This window comes from Lycorma delicatula, chromosome 6 (genome assembly GCF_047948215.1).
Source record: "Lycorma delicatula isolate Av1 chromosome 6, ASM4794821v1, whole genome shotgun sequence".
Lineage (NCBI taxonomy): Eukaryota > Metazoa > Arthropoda > Insecta > Hemiptera > Fulgoridae > Lycorma > Lycorma delicatula.
The window spans coordinates 129,037,205-129,057,575 of record NC_134460.1 but is presented as its reverse complement, the minus strand read 5'-3'; the positions used below and the strand labels follow the sequence as shown (position 1 = coordinate 129,057,575).

The 20,371-nt window shown below is 27.2% G+C and overlaps 1 protein-coding gene across 2 annotated transcripts in view; it reads left to right on the top strand.

Annotated features, from left to right (window-relative positions):
• dac (dachshund family transcription factor) overlaps positions 1-20,371 on the top strand; it is a 665,435-nt gene that overhangs the window by 582,421 nt on the left and 62,643 nt on the right. The gene's annotated exons all lie outside the window — the stretch shown is intronic.

The window sequence follows — 20,371 nt, the reverse complement described above, 5'->3', positions numbered from 1 at the left end:
TGTTTAGGGATGAATAACAAAGCGTTTATCCACAATTATGTTTGAAACATAAAAGGATTTTTCTGTTAATGAAATATAGAAAAACGTATTTGTTTCTGATATGTTAATATAATTTTTTTTTTCTGTTGGGTAATATTTTTTTTCTATAGAAAATCTTTTTCAATTTTTTTTCACATATTCTATTTATAAACTAAAAATAAAAAATCAGACCATAAGTTACGTCTTATTTTAGTAAGACAACGATGTGATTTAAAATCTGAAGATTTTTTAAAATCAATTTTGGTAATATTTTTCTTATACATACCAAAATAGATTATTGCAATACAAATTCAACTATATTTTATTACAAAAACTGAAAGATCTCAAATCAGTATTTCTAAAACTGAAACCTAAAATATAATCTAATTTTAAAAAACGTATTATATTCAGTAATAATCATATTAATATTATTTCAAAATGATTTTTTAAACTGTTTTTAAAAATTTAGTTATGAAATTTAACATTTCTTAGATAGATAAAGAAATAATCTTTTTTAAAAATAGTTTACAGCTGATGAAAACATGATAATAAATTTTACTAAAATAAATACATTACATTTTATCATCATTGTATAGTTTATTATGTTTTTAGAAGTTCAGATTTAAAATTCCGTAAAAACAGTTGTTATTGTAATTTTCTTGCAGAATAACATTTTTTTGAACTTGGCTTAATTTAGTTTCCTTTTTCGGTAGAAATGCACAACTTTATCGGAAATATTTATTCCAGTTATTTATTTTACTGAAATAAATTTAGTTAATAAGATTTATATTTTTTCTATTGAAATTATGCGCTGTTATAATAATTGTATAAATAGTTTTGCTTTAGAGTTCAGCTTTAAAAGTTTCAAAATAGTGGTTCATTTTTTATCAAGTAAGTTTTATTTCTGACGTAGGATTTGTTGCTAATTATATGATATTTACAAAAATACATATTTTTATTATTATAACTGTAGAACGCCTACATTAATGTTACTAAATATAATAATATTTAATCGTTCTCACAATAATTTTTGTATTTTAATACAACGCCAAGACATATAAATATATATTCTTATTTCTAATAATAATTAATGGCGGCCACATAGATATATGCTCACGTATAACACACACACACACACACATACACACACACACACAGATATATATATATATAAACACGGCCTTACCTGACACATGCTTAGAAAAAATAAAACACAAATGGGCACGAGCTGCGACCAATCAGTTTTAGATATTCTCTATTGTTCATCTACAAAAGAATATAATTAAGTCAAACCTCCAATCTCTTTGTACTCACCGACAACTTCTATACACCATTACAAATGAAGATTAGTTTTATGGACTGAGAAATTATTGAACTATACCTACAGTTGATTGGACGAACTAACCAAAAATAACTGAACTGCAATTTTAATTATTACTGTAATACTTTACTACATCTATTCTTCATCTATTTTTGTTTTCTAAACAATAGTTTTAATCAGCTTTCGTTGAAGGATATGGTAGAGATTGTACAAAAGATTCTGTGTAAAATGAAATTTTATACATTTTTCATTTTATAATATATGTTTTAAAATAATATATAATACATCTTCTTCTAAGGTGGTACATCTTAAAAGATTATCAATCTTAGTAAAAGATCGTAGTACATCTTCCAAGATGTACCACGTAACTCTTAGACCAAATAACTCTTCTTTGCTACGAATCTAACGTTAAGTCTATTTTTAGATTTTTTTTTTTATAAACATCCATTTCCTTTAAAATATTAAAAGAAATAAAATTATATTATACCTAGAAGTAACATATCTTAATATATTTTATTTATTCTAACTACTTAAAATAAGCAACAAAAAAAAATAGTTTATTTTAAGAGAAACTTATATAAAAATACAATTAATTTTAAACCAATTTATTCATAATTTCTTGTGTGTATCAAATATATTAGTTTCTTTAAAAAAAAAAAAAAAACAAGAAAAAAAACATATATATATATATATATGAAATTTTTCAGTTAATATAATGAAGAAAAATAATAAAAAATAGGATTATAAAAAATGAACCTATTTTAGGATATTTTTCCATAAAAAAAAATACCTAATGGGGTGTTTTAAGAGGGAAAATTCAAGATTTTCTTTATGTAAAATCAACAAATTTAGTAAAAGATTTAATTTAAAATTCTTTCTGTTTCAAGTAAATTAGAGCAAATGAATATTTATAATTAATTCTGAAATAAAAAACACAAGTCTATAAAAAAAAATGTCTTAAATGAAATGAAAACCATTCAGCAGTATTACTTATACATTACGTAGGATTAAGATTATTGTTTACATCTACATTTACAAAATTATAAGAAACTTAATCTACACAGTTTTTTTAAATTTTATTTTAGAAGGATTCTTACTTGTAAGAAGGAGATATTGGAAAAGATACACACATATATATATATATATATTTTTTTTTCGCACTACTAAACGTCATTTGTGTGTGTGTGTACGCGCGCGCGCTCCTCCCCCCCATAGCTTAGCACCGAAATGTACCGATCACTAGCGGAAAATCCCGATTCGTTAGTACATGTCTCGTGGTCAGGTGTATACTTTTTATATTATTATATATCGGCATACCGTATACATATCGATATATACATCGAAGTTTTGGGAAAATTAAGTACTTAATTATAGTTAATATATAAAAGATCGCTTACCAACAACTGAATTCGACACGTTCAAGCGCTTTCGGAATTAAATTCCATCTTCAGGAACTCTCATATTCGTCCTATTTATAACATTAATTAAATCTTCACATTTAATTTGTAAGAAAATCGTGATATTGGCGTAAAAAATATAACTGTTGGTCGTCATATGTTTTAAAATTATGTCAATGTAAACGTCCTTTGAATTTTTTGTAGATTAACTATAATTATATACCCGTACTTATACCAACGGACCATGCTAAAAAAAATTATTATAAATTTAGTACGTTTTAACCGGATTAGAATTTTCGGACGAAAACTGCAAATATCTTGAAAACTTCCTAGCGTTCTGAAAAATTTTTTCAACCCCCCTCGATGATACCGCATCCGTTCCCAGTGGTACCCGTCGGATAATATTTTCAAGCGCCCCGGGGCGCCGTTCAGATATTGGTGACGGGGTGGAATGGGGTGCCACCGTAATATCTTGGCAACCGCTCGTCCGATTTTCACAATTCAAACGGCGTATGTATCAGCAGATCGAGCGCTAACTGTTTAACTCATTGGGTACACTCTTGTTTGATCGGATCTTGGTTATCCGGAAATAAAATCGTTTAGCTCTATATTTTGACTGCATTCACCCACCGTAAAATGTACCGATCCGATCTTTCGCTAAATAGCTCAAACCTGTGCGCTAGCGCAGTTGTAAAGTATACACTTATAAAGAATAGAAAGTAGAAAATAAAAAATATGTAAAAAAAATAGTTAAAAACCCAATTTCAAATTAAACGCACTAAAATAGAATTAGGACTATATCTCAGAATGGATTTGTTAATAACCTTTGATGGTGATACGTGAAAGTCATAACTTCAAATTAAAAATTTGATGTTTTTGCCAATTTTTTCTTATGCGTGATGAATGACTTAAAGTGTAGGGTGTAAACATCCCACCCTTTAGGCAAACTTTGACTTTCACATAATTTTACGTACCACCATCAAAGCTTGTTGTCAAATCCATTCTGACATAACATCCTAAAATTATTTTTTATCTTTTAGTTCGTTTAATTTAAGTGGTGTGTTAATTTTTTTTTTTTAAATACTTTTCATTTATTATAAAATAATGAACTATAACCATTGAGTAGGCACTGAAATGTACCGATCACTAGGGAAGAATTCCGATTCACTAGTATCAATTTCTAGACTTAAATTTCTAATTTAACTTTCGTTATACCAATTTTCATCATTCAAAAAAAATATATATATTTTTATACAAGAGGTAATCAATTTTGGAAACCTAATAATCCCATTTCAACACGCAGTCCGCAGGGCAACCCGCCCGGAGGGCCAAGCTGTGGAGGCGTGCTGTAGGCATGCCCTGTAATATATTAATATATTAAATAGTTTGATGTTAATACACTTTTAAGTCATATCTTTTAATGAGATGATTTAGAAGAATTATTTAAATTTTCAAAAAGCTTAAATATGTTTTAATGTCACCATTAAAGTAATTTTGTTGAAATATTCTACAGATTAAAATTTCTGTTTTGTCCGGCAGTGTCCTATTTTATATAGGGAATTAAAATAAAAATTGAAAATTAAATGCAAGAAAATCACTATCCCAGTTTATTTTATTAAAATATAGTGTACAATTTTAACAGTTTATAAAATATTTTAAATCAAGCTGATTTACACGCGCCAATTAAATATTAATATATGTTGATGTAAGTCACATGTAATTTATTTTGAAATAAAAAATTTAAAAGTTTTTGTTTTCAGATTTTACAACAATATAAAACGTTTTTTTTCTTAGATTACTTATAATCAGTAACTATAAAATATAGAAATAAAGTATAGAAATATACTTTACTTAAAGTATATACTTTCTATAAAGTATAGAAATTTATATACAAAATATTTATGACTACTTAAAACAATAATGGTACATTAAAAAATAGTTATCGTTAATTTGTACCATGCCCTTTAATGTTTTTATTACTATTATGTAAGCAAAACTATTTATGAAAAAAAGGAAAAAAAAATGTGAAAAAATAATGGAAAATAAACGTGTTAGCTTATGAAAATATTAAAATTCAATTTTCCAGTGAACGATTTTCATATTTAAGTTTGTTCATTAAAAGATAAGTTAATGTTTACAGCAAATAGATAAAACATTTCCGATAAGCAGAAAAATGTTATTTAGTTAAGCTACAATGAAGAACCTAAAAAAAAAAAAAAATTATAATTTTTTGGCTGGAAAAAGAGACTGATACGTTTGAAGACGTACAAAAAAATTGGCAGTCATAACAAGAGCACGCTTGCGTTTTCACAAAACGTCACTTTATCTTTTCCATTTGGCGATAGTACTGCAAGCGGAAGTATTGGTGAGGCGTGAAATCTCCTAAGCGAGATTTAAAGAAGAATAAGTATAAAGAAAGAAAGAAGAAAATCAGGAGAAAGAGTAGCAGCCGGGTTATTTTTTATGATTATTCGATGAGGATATCAAAAGTCTATTTCAGAATATCTATGTGTATATGTGTATGTGTGTGTGTGCCATTGATATTGGGAGTAATTTTTCTACTCGGGTAGGCAGCACTATCATCCAAAAGCGTCTTTTCCCCCTCAAAGCAAAATATGTTAAGGCTATTTATTTTTATGTGTGACGAAAGTTATCATCATAACTCGATCGGACCCCCCTGAGTCGCTTCTTCTGCTTCTGTAATGCCACCCCTATCTTTTTCTTTTTTATTCTTTTCTTTTTAATTCAATCTTTCGTAGATTATCCACTTTGTTGAGCATATACAAAAGCAATCAAATATATTTTACCGACTAAAATTATTATATCTGTTTTATCGATTGATAATATAATTTTCATTTATAAATTTGTATTGTTTATTGTCTATACTGTTATTAGTACTGTTTAACTGTATTGTGTATATTGATATCATATCCTGTTTTTGGACAGAATGTAAGTTACTTTACGACTATTTTTTTCAATATTAAGTTTATAATTCTCCAATATTTATTTTATTTGAATCGATAATAATTTGATTTTTTTCTAGATTTGATAAATTATTTTGTCTTAGTTATTGAAGAAAATTTTTGTAGTTTTTTTTTTTTTTTTATTTCTACCTCGAAAAGAAATAAGTAAACTATTTTTATCATAAACTGAGAAGCTGTCATTTTTATTCAAATTAAAGTTAACTTTCCTTCGTCACGTTATTAGGTTAAATACATGTTTATAATTTACAATTTGCACCCTTAAGCCCTATAGTCATTCGTATTTTTGTGTCTTTACAAAATAATTAGAATCCTAGGTTACGTTGCTTATATATACTTTCTTTACCTCCACTTTAATCATCCTTCTCAGATGTTTTATGGTCGAGAAAATTCTTGGATAAAGGAGAAATCATTCCTGTATAATATGTTTTTCATCGGGTACTTATTAAAAAACTATTATTACGTAATTTTTATCATGTGAGTGTCTTGATGGAGGGAATGAACGCCTTCATTCCCTTTATCATGACACATCACATGATGGGCAATGGGCAATGAACGCCCATCAGCGTTTACGTTGTAGCATTTAAATATTGTGTTATGTTATGCAATCATATTTGGTTTTTAAATTTGGAAGATTAACTGTGATATCGATTTTTATGTCCTTTAAAATAAATCTGGCAGATATCTTCGTCGTACCCTATATGGTACCTCACTTTTGACTAAGAGGTTTAGTGATTCATTATTGTCTTTGATAATCGGAGTTTGAAGCGTTAAAAATACCTATAAACGTTTCTTTTGCTGTTTAGTGAAGAGAGAACTTTACATGATAAAGAAACATAAAAGATCTTTATAATTTTGTTAACGATAATATTAAAAAAAAATCGAATTAACTCCTTTTAAACAAACAAACCCGCGCGCATGCGCGTGCGCGCGCGTACACACACACATACACTCAGGGTTTTTTATCGATGTTTGTTTGTCTATCTGTATCAGAAAAAATAAAAATGAAATATAATACCATTTTCCGTTTGTTTCTTTTTTATAAATTAAATGTCGTTTAAAAATAAATTATCAAGTTCCATGGTTACTTAATATGCTTGAATATAAGTTAGTACGATTTTTTTTATTTGATTGTATTGTTTGTGAAATAATTAAAATGACATATCGAGGTGAATAAATAATAAGCAGTATACATTTGACACTAATTCAATTTGTCGCCGGATGTGGACCGAGAGGCCAACCATATGACGCTGTTGTTAGTCGCCACTCGATACCACAATATACTATTTACACTGGTATTGGTACAGTTCTACTGCAGAGATGAAGACAAAGATGAAAGGTATTTTAAAATGAGATAGAGATGAGTACAGCACAGATATTTTATATGCATCCATCCGTCTACTGGCAGCAAGGTAGTCATCATATACTGCTTTTTCTTGGATGTATCAGATGATATTGTCTTCCATACATCGTATCCATTTACCGTCTTCTTTGTTTCAACGAACCACCCTAACTCTTTCATCTATAAACTCATGCATTTTTTACTTTGTTTTGTTCTAGTTTCTTGCAGTTTTACCGTTTTATGGGCTGTCATCACATTATTAAATAGTTTGATAACTCGGTTGTTACAACAGTAAATAAAATATGTTTGAAGGAAACAAACAGGACTGCTGATTCTTTAATACGTACTTCTTTTTGCGATTACATTGAATTCTCGTATTTTTTTTTATCTTTACTTAGTCGAACAGGTGGCAACCGAAATTTTACAGTTACTTACATTTCTGGATACTCTTTTCTCCCAATTATTCTTCAAACATTTTTTAAAAGTATTATGTGTGTTTTTGTGGGTATTATTTATATATATTTTATAAAGAGGAAATGTTTGTTTGTACGTTAGACAAAATCTCAGAAACCGCTAAACTAATCGCTACCAAATTTTAATATTAGCTTCATTATGTAATCCGGAGTGTCATAGACTATACTAAATTGAAAAGTTATTTATTAAAACGTGTAAATAATAAAAAAAGCCGTTACGGTGCTGAACTTCTCATTCGGATCGCTAGGTGGTGATTCATTAAACTCATGCTCGCGAGCCGCTCCCAAGGTATTTTTTAATAGAGATCTTAGTGAAGTTGAAGGCAACATACCGTGAGTGATTCATAATCAACGCCAAGCAAAAACTACTGTAGATCTTGATATTTTGGTGTGTGTATCTTCATTTGAATACTTAAAAACCGATTTCTTCTTTAAAGGGTTAAAAAGGATTTTTAATTTCTTTTGAAACCCAAATATTTTTTTGAATTTCTCGGTAACAAATGAAGATATCAACTAGATTTTTGGTGAGTGAGTGTAATCTTCATGTGAATAAACTAATTTCTAGATTCTTTAAATTTGACCTTGAAAGGGGGTGAAGAAACGTACAAAAAAGTTTGTACAATGCAAATTTTTTCCAATACCGACTTTACTAAACGAGATATTCAGTAGATTTGGGGCTTGCAAATACTTTTCAGATAAATATCTAAAAACCATTTACGAGTTTTATTGAATTCCGATTTTTTTAAGGGGGTGCGATGGTATACGGCGCGGCGGCACAACTAACACAGTCACTGCCATCGTTACTGTATGTGTGACTGGCTGCACCTGCCTCCGGTTACTTGACTAAAAGCATAAAATAAAGAAAATTGACCGCGACGGGAAACGCAAGTAACCTTATAGAGTGGACGAAGCTGGGTGGGAAGCTATATTATATATATAAATTTGATAATCGTGTATCTAAAAAGCTGGAACAAACATATTTCCTATTAAAAAATGTCGGGTTTTTTCTGCCGTTGTCGGAGATTTTTTAGCTATAAGTTTTCCTGTAAAGTTTTAAAATAATTATTTTAATGTAGGTAATCCAGTGAAATAATATAACTGATGTAATATTTTAATGAAGGTGAGTAAAAAATTAAATTAACTTATGTTACATTTTAATTTTATGCGTTCGTATTTCACTGGGTACTTTAAGGGAAAGGAAATATATATATATATATATACACAAGTACATATATGTTTGTATTATTAAAATTTGGTTTAGAAATAATTTTATATTAAACCATTAGTTTTGATATGGGATGATTGTCCTCCCCAATATTTGCCTTTACCATAAAAATCTTTAGCTGATTTGAATTTTTTTTATCGTCTTGGAAATATAATGAATAATTGGTAGTATTTATCCAACAAATAAATAAATCATACAGAAAATACATTTATTTTTTGTGAATATTTATTTTTATATTATGACTGATTATTTAAAAGTATCATATTAAAATTAGTTATTTTATTAAACCGTTTTTAAAGTGTGGTAAGTGGAATACAGTAATTTTTTTTTTAACCCACCGGGTTGTTCTAGTAGTGAACGCGTCTTTCCAAATCAGCTGATTTGGAAGTCGAGAGTTCCAGCGTTCAAGTCCTTGTAAAGTCAGTTATTTTTACACGGATTTGAATAGTAGATCGTGGATACCGGTGTTCTTTGGTGGTTAGGTTTCAATTAACCACACATCTCAGGAATGGTCGAACAGAGACTACACAAGACTACACTTAATTTACACTCTTTACATATCATCCTCATTCGACCTCTGAAGTATTATCTGAAAGGTAATTACCGGAGGCTAAACAGGAAAAAAAAGTAATTTTTTTATTAACAGTAATGATGCAAGGAGTAAATACAGAGACGACTTTACTCTTATTCAAAGAATGTTTAATAAATCTGTACATTTTTTGTCATGATTGCTAAGAATATTTTCGATACTGATATAAAAGTAACGATTATATAAAATAATTTAAATATTAGCGTACATAAAAATCCCATAGTTTACAACATTATCGTAAAAGAGAATAGGTTTAAGTTTTTATAATTATTTTAATATTATTGATTTTTTTTTAATGGATATAATAAAAGAATTTTTACTTAAAATACTATAATAATCCTGAATTTTTTGACGTTTAGAAAAAAAATTAAATTCTAACAAGAATAGCCCTTATCAGTTATTAAATTTAACATTAATAAAATATTTCTTAATGTATAGAAGTGGTTATTTGTTGTTATTTTATGTATGTTGATGATCTGGTAGTGATAAAAGGAAATGAAGGATGCATTACAGCAAGTATTTTTATGTTGTTTTTCAAATACAAGACGATGTAAGATGCTGGAACAACAAACAAGACTGAATTAATGAAAGAGGAAAAGAATGTTCAAATGCAAAAATTATATTTTTTCATTCATGATTAAGTACGTTAAAAATAAAACAATATTTTTTTTTATGAAAACAAGAAACCTGTTCCTAGAAATTATTAAATAACAACAAATAATCCATACAGTTTGAAGAAATTTTTAAATCTTGATACAATTAAAATTTTTAATAGTTAAGGTATAAAAATATGGATTAATAAAAACAAGAAAGAAAACTATTTAAAAATGAATCCATACGGTCGCAGTTTATAAACTAATACTTAAAAATTAAATAGTTTGTGTACAAAATCGGATATAATATTTTATAAAATAAATAATAATATTTTTCTGAAAATCCCTTAATATTTTTCAAGTAGACGATAAAAAAGATAACAGACGACCGAAAAATAACTTTTTTAGAGTATTAATATATAAAATTTATTTTGTATCATCATCAGCAAAAAACAGTACGATAATAATCTTCGATTTTTATAATTTTACTCATATCAAAAAAATAATTAATTGTTCGGATACGTGATTAGTAAACCAACCAACAACATCGATATTTGTATTTTAAATCTGACATATCAATAAAATTTAGTAGTTAAATTACCATTTAAAAAATTATTTTAAATGATTTTTTAATTTTTTTATAGTAAAATATACTATAATAAATTTCAACTTTAAAAGAAATATATAAAATATTACCTCATGTTATGAGACGTGAGATGAAATATTTACGGTCGTTTAGAAACAGTAAGAAGTTGACTAAGCTCGTATAACTTGTAGTACAGTACTTGTGTAGCATGAAAGCAAAAGTCCCTTTTGATTTTTTTATGTATAACAACATAAACACACACACACACACACGCGCGCGCGCGCGCGCGCGCGCACACACACAAACAAAATTATCACTAGTAGAATTTTACGATTTTTCAAATAAAAGGAAACTATGGTCAGTAATTCTCCAACGGGACGCTGTAATGTTATCTATATATGTATGACGTAATCGCAATAGGGGAATTGATTTGATAGCTAGCAGTTTTACAAGGGAAATTGTTTTGGGTTGATGTGAACACATAAACGAAATATGTGAGACATCCGTATCAGGTTACATTTTTATTTCCGCTAGCGATAAAAGACTGATTGTATTGTGTACGATATAGAACCTACATGTATGTATGTGTAGCGGAGAGAAAAAAACACTGGTCACCCTCCGGTGGGAAAAAAAATATAATCCATTGCAAACCATTTCCCCCTATTTCTGCCATATTCATCAACTGAAATATTATCTAGTTCTGTTTAGGATTACAGTAGGTCATTCAACAAGTTATATTTATTAAATTATTTTTTAAAAATCCTTTAATACAATAAAGATGTAACAAAATGATGTCTTTGTTATTTAATTTTTATTGTGAAAATGCATTTAAAATTATTATTATTTAATACACATTTTTACATACTGTAATTGATTTTATTTAGCAGATATTAATCTTTCCAAATATTTATCTAATCCTTTTTTATAAATATGGTAAAAATGGATAATAATTATGGTAAAAATCTTTTAACAAGGTATTAATATTATATAAATCAAATTAATTATCCTGATATGTAATTAATAATACTGATATTTGTACTGGTACGTACATTAGGGTTATACGATTATAACCCTAACAAATATACATCTAGTAATAGAAATTGGTGCCGTCATGTTATCTCAATGTATTAATAATTTTGTTGTTTTTTACCGGGATTAGCTGGTTTAATGCACTTTTCCATATTTTCCATTCTCATATTTTTAATTTCAACATTTATTAAATTGTATTATAATTCCTTGATATCATTTCCCCGATGTAAGATTTTACCATTTATTACCAATATTTAAATATAATATATTGTTTGGATATCTGATTAGTACGCCAACCAACAATTTCGATATTAGTATTTAAAATCTAACACATCAATCAAATTTAGTAGTTAAATTGCCACTTAAAAAATTAATTTAAATGATCTCCTGTTGCAATTTAATCCTTTTTTCTTGATATTTATTTCATAAAAAGTGACTAGGGTTATTAGAGTTTTTAATGACGTTCAAAATATATATTTTTTTTTTTTTTTTTCAATGTTAAGAGTAAAGGCTAGATTCATAAATGAGATATGTGATTAGTAAAGGAATGGGTTTTTATTTCATTAATATATATAGAAATTTGTAATTCTTTTGAAATGTTAATAGCAACAGTAAAATAATATAAAATTTCAAATATACATGAAGTATGGTTTAATGTTTTAAAAGTAAATGAAAATTGAATGAATCACTTTAAAATACTAGTATTTGAACATTTCATATTAAAATATCCACCCAGAATATTTTTCTCAGGTCATTTGGTTACCATGGCGCACATTTTGAGATGTTTGAAAAACTGTTTCAGTATTCAATCAAATGCATAATATAATATTTCGTTCTTATTTTTATGAAAATTTCAAACATAAATTCAAAATATAATGTTCAAATATTCAAAACGTGAATTCTTCTAGTAATATTTCAAAGATTGTTTTTCATTATGATTTTCCTTTTAAACGACATTTTGGAAAAATTGTTCCATTAATTTTTCTTTTGTATTAACTTAACTGAATATCACACAGAAATTTCCTTTTAATATATTGAGAAGAAATACATTTTGGGTTAATTAAATATGCTGAAAAGTGTTTTATGAGTTTATGAAAATTTACAGTGCAAAAGTAAGGGGTTTGTATAGCATTCTGTAGTAGTCGATAATAACTGATTTAGCTTTGTTTATATACAAAATTTCGGACTTTAATATTTCATAGTTAAAAAAATTTACTTTAAAATTTGTTTAACCTAAGAAATTTTTATAATCTTTAAAGGTAATGGTGGTTTATGTGTTACATTCTTTTTAAATATTTAATGAATTTTTTTTTTATTTACAATAATAAAATTTTTGCTTTTTCTTCTTCGTTTCCTTACACTTTTTTTAATTCTAATTTTCTTCTCTTTCCCATCTGTAATTTTTGATTATTTAATTGATATTTCAAGTTCTCTTTCAGCATTTCTTTAAGTCTTCTTAAATTTCATCCTTTTCCTTTTTTCTTTTCCATCAAAAATCTCTACATTGTGTCAAACATTTTATCAATATATTTTCAGTCCCTCGTTCTTCTTTTTAAAAATCATTATTTAATAATAAATTATATTTAATCTGATTTTATTAAATAAACTGCTTTCATTATTACAATTTTTACCTTCATGGGAGGTTTATCTAGCGAAACACAATCTATATTTTGCTTCCATAGTAAATATCAATACCTATTTCTTTAATCGTTTAAAGCCTACATTATTCTAGTTTTTATTTAAAAAGTATTAAATGAAAAAAAATTATTTTTTTCATTGATATACCTATTCTAAATATGGTTATTGTTTTTTTTAAATAGTTTATTAATACTCAGTTTACTTATATACCAAATTTTAGTTATGGGAATTCATCATTTAAAAAAGTTTATAATCTGAAACTACAAACAAAGTTTCCTATCCTTTTAAACATTAAAGTAATAGTGACACTATTTTAATTACACACTAACTTATGTTTCATTTCCAATAATTATTATAAATAATTTTCTTATTATGTAATAAAACGTAATTTTTTATTTTTATTAATTCAGATAGAATTATCTAAATTCACTGTCTTTCTCTTACCATTTTAATTTATTTATCGTGTTTTTGTTTTATTTAGATGAAAATAATACGTATTCCAAAGAAAGAATCAGTAATTACAATATCAATAAAAAAAGCTCTTTTCCATCTCATTTAATTTTTTTTTTCTTACAGATGGTTTAATAGCTTATTGATTGGATAGGTTGAGTAATTGGGAGAAGGGCGTCGTTTAAAATAAAGAATGAATAACAATTATGTATAAAAATAAAGCCAACGGAAAAAAAATAGAAAAGAATTTTTTTTTAAATAATAAAAAAGAAGAAACTACATCAAAAACATAGAGAAGTTAATAACATTGAATAGGAAGGATTGATTTACATTTCGACAGGTTTTTTGATCGTCAAGACAAAGGGAGACGAGTCAGTTGTAACGTCTAATACATATACCTATAAAACAAACGGTAGTGGGGGTAAATGTGAGTTGTATAAAAAGGGGAACCGGTGAAGTGAGGTAACCGGGTGATGGTAAAGTGAGGAAGTGGGGGGAATAATTACACCCGTGTTATGAGTACCAAGTTTAGATCTTATCTGTTTCAGGTCCAGCCCTTTCTTCTAGACAAGTCTGTTGTGTTGTTGTGGTTGTTAATGTTGTTGTTGGCGGTACGGCCATTGGCGACATAATATTAAACTGGCACTATTAAATAAAGAAAAAATAATAATTTGAAATAAAATATATTATTTTATTAAAATAATTAAACCTTATAGCATGATATTTTTTATGAAATATTTTACAGTTATATTAAAAATAATGAAAGTGGTGCCAAATTATTTAAATTACAATCTTTTATTATTACTATTATTATTTTATAATTAAAATAATGTTTCAGTTTATTACTAACTTATAAGTTCTTAAATTGTTTTAAAAATATGTTATCACCTATCCTAGATATATTCACTTTAATAATCTCAGATTAAACAGTTTTATTTAAGATATCAATTAAATTATATTTTATTTCCTTTCTGTTATTTTATTGAATATTCGTTATTTTTAAGATGATTTTTTTTTTATTTAATAAAATGCGGTTGGCTGCAAATATAATTTAACACCGGAACTGAGCCTTACAACCTCAGGTCAGATGGCCCTAGTGTCGATGATACAAAGTTAATAATATCGTTATTTCTCTAGTTCGCTCACCTGATTAATTATAACTAATACAATCGTCTTCCTTTGCTTGATTTCACTCACAAGATATATTCTTAAATTTATGCGTTGTATGTACATGTTTAGTTACTGAACAACAGTTCAGTATTGTATTTTCTTATTTATTGGCTACTCATTTTACTTAAGAATAAAATTTTAAAAATATTCGATGTATATCTTGAAATCAAATATCTTAAAGATATCGATTTTTATCGAATATTAATGTTCGAATAATTTTGAATATTTTTGAATTAATTTTTAATGAGTCAGGTGTAATTAATGGAGTTGCTATATTTATTTAAACTAAATATAGTTGTTTTTGTCTTAAATAAAAATATTTTTTTTTTACAATTCTTTCATAATGGAACCGTTCCTGATATTCAAAAATAAATTCATGAAAGAGGGAAATAATATTTTATAAAATGAATTTGGTATTATTTTAAACTTTTCTCACTTAACATTGGTTTGAAATCATATTTATTATTGATATTTTAATTTTATCTTTATCCGATGTCGTATACATTTAATCATGTTTTTGTATTTTCAATTAGATTTTTTAATTAAATAGAAAAAGAAATAGGTTTTTCTGATAACTACTAAAGAAATTGTTTTATGAATGAATAACAAAATTAAAAAAAAAAAAAAAACGGAATAATTTATAAAATTAATTGTATTTGAAATTCATAATCAGATCTATGCAAATAAATTTAAATGTAACAAAATCTAAAGGTTTTTGTCAGTCTATGTCATACTAATGTCATACTAAACATTAATTAAAATAAACTATTTATTTTGATAAAAAAAGTAAGAGTTAGTAAAGATAATTTAAAGTCAACAAAATTATTTGTTTTACTTTTTATTTACTTTTTTTTAAAAAAGAGTAAGTACTTTTGAACGGGCAAGATGTTTTCTTTAAATTATCAAAAGGGGTTGTGACGCGCACGCGTGTCGGTTATCCAATTTTGAGTGGACACTTGAAAACGTTCTATATTCAAATGCGCTTCTCTGTACCAGCCTTGTTCTCAACCAATTCTATAAAGCCTACATATCCTAGTATATATAATAAAGATAGCATTGACGACTTCAAAAAAGGGATCCACGACGATTGAACAAACATATTTTTCACTTGGGTTTTTATAAAGAAAAAAAAAGACTTTTTCAATTTTCCTTCAATATATCTATTGAATAATACATTGAGTCTCCATTTTAGTGGATATATTTTGCTACAATATTTACAAAATATAATAGTGAGTGACTGCATGCATAAATAATACTGTATTTTTCTTTCAAAAGAAAGAAGTAAATGTATATTCTTTTTTTAACAAAATATTTTTATCGTTTAAAAAAATAACAAACATTAATAAAATCTTATATTAAATTAATTTTTACATTGCTATATTATTTTTTCTTGTAAATAAATCTATTAGTGCGTATAATTGGTGTGATATCGTTTTCAAAACTGAGGCCTAAGGAAATAAATACTCGTACATAAAAAATAACAATTTAAGAACTTTCTATATCAAATTAAAAATCTTTATCTGTATATTTTGGGGGAAAAAACTGATTATGATGTATGGGTGATTATCATAGTGATATGGATGTTAGTTATTCTTGCAGTTTTGATCTAATTTTTTCTTGATCTATTGCCAACGAAATCTTTTTTTATCAGTAATTTTCTGTAATATGTTAAGTAAACATCTAGGTTAAAACATTTTTTTTTATAAAAACGTTTAATGAGAACGTTTCTATTAAATAATAAACATGTTTGTTGTTAAAGATCTTTTTAAATTAGTCTTTAATATTAAATATGAAAAAATTATATATTTTGATTCTGATTTTATTAACCTGATTACACTGTTTGAATAAATTATCTCAAAATTGATTAGACCTATATATTTAATAAAAAATAAACATAATTTATAAAGTATCTAAAATTGTATTTATTAATTTAAAATTTATTTTTATAATTCGTAAAATCTTATTAACTCAGAAAACCGGCACAACAGATTTAAATTTTTTGTGAGAAAAAATAAAATAATTTTCTGAATTTATTGAAAAATCCTTTATACAGAAGGATATCAACTTATTAATTGATTTATTAAGATTAAAATCAACCATTGCGTAATTAAGTCATCATGGATTAGTGTGGTTCTTCTAAGAAGAGTTAATTTATTTATTCAATGCTCAATCTTTTAATATAATGTAATTAAATTTCTGGCCTTTCAGTACAATTTTCCATCATACATTTTTTTTTGTAATCAATCAATTCTTTACATACTCAAAAATGTCCCCAGTTCATGACAGAACCTTCACTTCTGCAGATAACACACACGGAAGATGCGAGGGTTTTCATCCTGGAAAGATGTTCTGCAAGGCAGTCATGACTCGTAGTAATCGTAAATACTGCCAGGAGGGTTTTCGGGAGCCACCGGGTTGGTCTAGTGGTGAACGCGTCTTCCCAAATCAGCTGATTTGGAAGTCGAGAGTTCCAGCGTTTAAGTCCTAGTATAGCCAGCTATTTTTGCACGGATTTGAATACTAGATCGTGGATACCGGTGTTCTTTGGTGGTTGGGTTTCAATTAACCACACATCTCAGGTATGGTTGAACTGAGAATGTACAAGACTACACTTCATTCACACTCATACACATCATCCTCTAAGTATTATCTAAACGGTAGTTATCGGAAGCTAAACAGGAAAAAGAAAAGGAGGAGGGTTTTCGGGAATTATATTCACACCATTAATTAGAGCTATATACTGTTTACCCTCCATCTTACTTGTCAGATATTTTAGAAACTTCCGTTTAAACCTTCGGTTTATAATATTTTTAATAGAGTGGTAAGACAAGCTACGTGTTTTAGTCATCACTATTCGGGTTCCTCGTTTCACCCTTCTTGTTTCTTTCAATTTCAATATGAAATTATATACATTTAAAGATAAATAAAACGTTACCTTCACCTAATCTACCAACAGACTGCCTAATTTCAGATATCCTTGATATTATTGGAAGACAAAACGACGAGATCTTTTGGAAAGTAGTTTTAGAATCGCAAAACAATACTTTATTATGAATTTCAGATCTGACCTACTCTAGCAAATCTAGTTTTAAAGCGATTTAGTTGCTTCCAGCTCTCCATAAAAAGTTTGATGTCGTCCTATAGATAAATAAAAACTGAAAAGAATTCCATAGATACCAACTCCAGTGTACCCTCAATTCTCTAAGTGCCGTCAGTGTAAATATTGGACCATTCTGGCTCAGGATAGTGATCTTGTATAAATATTTTACACGATGACCTTAAATAATCAACATCCGACTTCCTCAACCATTTATCTAAGTCCAGCTTAGATGTCCGTAATGGACATTGTCCATTACGGACATCTAAGTCCGTCATCTAATGTCCGTACTATGTCAAATGTCTGTACTATGTCCGTAATGGACATTCTGGAATTTCGAAATTTTCTATGCTACAAGGAGGAACAAACTTCTGCCTTTTCTCCTTTACCTGCTGTACAAAACTACTTTGTGTTTTTCAACGACGTTTATATGAGGCGCATATATATATATGCCAGTAATCATCAAATGGGATCAAGTTAATTTTGAAGAGATGAAGTCATTACTAGGTCTAAATTGTGCATATTGGAACTTGTGAAGTCGGATGTATCCTTCAGGGTAAGTCCTATTCACACAGGTCTGGTTGGAATTTCGTGTTTCCTATCTGATATATTGTTGCATAATAAGCCTAATTTGTAGAGAATTATTATCGGATTAAATCGCTGGATATCTTATACCCTTTCTAAACAAAATAAATTTTTACTGTTTTAAAAAATTTATTCTCATTGGGAATGAATATTTATTATGTTGCTTTATATCCGAAAGCTTTTGGTATGATGTGAAAATAATTAAGCTTTCCAATGTGTAATATTTGTTAAAATAACCTAATATTTTAAATATGTAATATTTTAACATTTATTAAAATGTAATATTTGTTATTTATAATAGATTAGATATTTGTGTATGTGCTTTTTTCTAAAACACATACACCTTATATTAAGTCTATTAATTTTGGATCATTTAAAAATATTTCTGGAATGTTCAAGTTTAAATTGAAATACACATTACACGTTCGCGGACACACACACACCATAGAAGTTCAAAAAACATTTATTTAGTTTTTTATTAATTATTTTTAAGTGAATGTAAATTAAAAATTAATTTGTTTAAATTACATTTTATATCAACGTTTAGGGTTATTTAACAAACTTTTTATGCACCATGTATTAGTACTCCCTTGTGGCAAGGGAAAGCAAAATGAGAGTGAAGTAAGCGAGAAAAAAAATAGAAAAAAAAATGAGACAGAATGATATTGGAATAAGAATCAGGAGGGTTGTTGTAGAAAGATCATTCACTAAACACAGTCAACTATACAGGACTGCGACCTCATATTAATGTAATGTGTAGATTTTGATGGCGTCGACCTTTATTTTTCTTTTTTCGTTTCTCTTTAGATGAAGAAAGCGATGTATATAGCATTATTCATTCATTTCGACGTTCATTCCGGATTCCATTTCTACTTTATTTAAATAATGCAAATCGTTTTACAAATCCAATTTGTCCGGGTTGCCATTATAACTGTTGAATTGGCTCTTTAACAAAAAAGAAAGAAAAATAAAGATAACTTCTATCCATTTCGAAGCCCCGGGCAGCTTGGCGCCCATTGTGCCAGTTTATTAACTCTGTCTTTTGATATTATACATATATATGTATATAGGAAGAGGGGTTGTAGCTATAATGTAGTAGGAGAGCGAGTGAAAAAGGAAAAAGGAGGATTAGCTTTTTGAAAGCCTGTCTAGCCCTTACGCAAATGTTCTCTCCACCTACTTGTGTCCTTTTACATCATTCGATCTTATTCAAGTCCCTTTGTAACCAAAGGAAAGATTTGCAATTGATATTATTATGATTATTACTTTTGTTATTACTGTTTTACTAAAGATCCTTGAGTATTAAGCGAATAAATGTAAAATGGCAATCTTATATATTTTTTTTTGTAATGTAATGAAACTGAGAACTTTACTGATGGCTGTATGTGCAACTGTGTTTCTTTATTATATTCTACATTTACTTCAATGTCAATGTTGTTGGTTACATGTTTTGATAACACGTTTTGAAAAACATTTTCAACACAAATAGTCCTGTGTATTGTTGTCAATTAAACATTGTAGTTTATTGTAGAAAATAATTTTCATACGGTAATCTAAGCAGAGAATAAATTTTAATATCTCTCCTTATTGGTGAAGTGTGAGATATTTTTTTAATATAAAACCGTCATAGCTACTTTTTACTCGCTTACCTTAAATTAACACATTTACTTTCATTAAGACACTAATTTTTTATATGGTAAACACATCTTTTTTTACTGAAAAATAATTTAATATTTCTTTTTATAAATCTTAAATACATTTTCTATTTGTTAAAATCAAGGCAATTATTTTCATAGTTTTGGATTACTTCTTGTTCTACATCAATGAAGTGAAATAAAAATTTTAAAAAGATACTGCGTAATGTTTATATTTAAAAT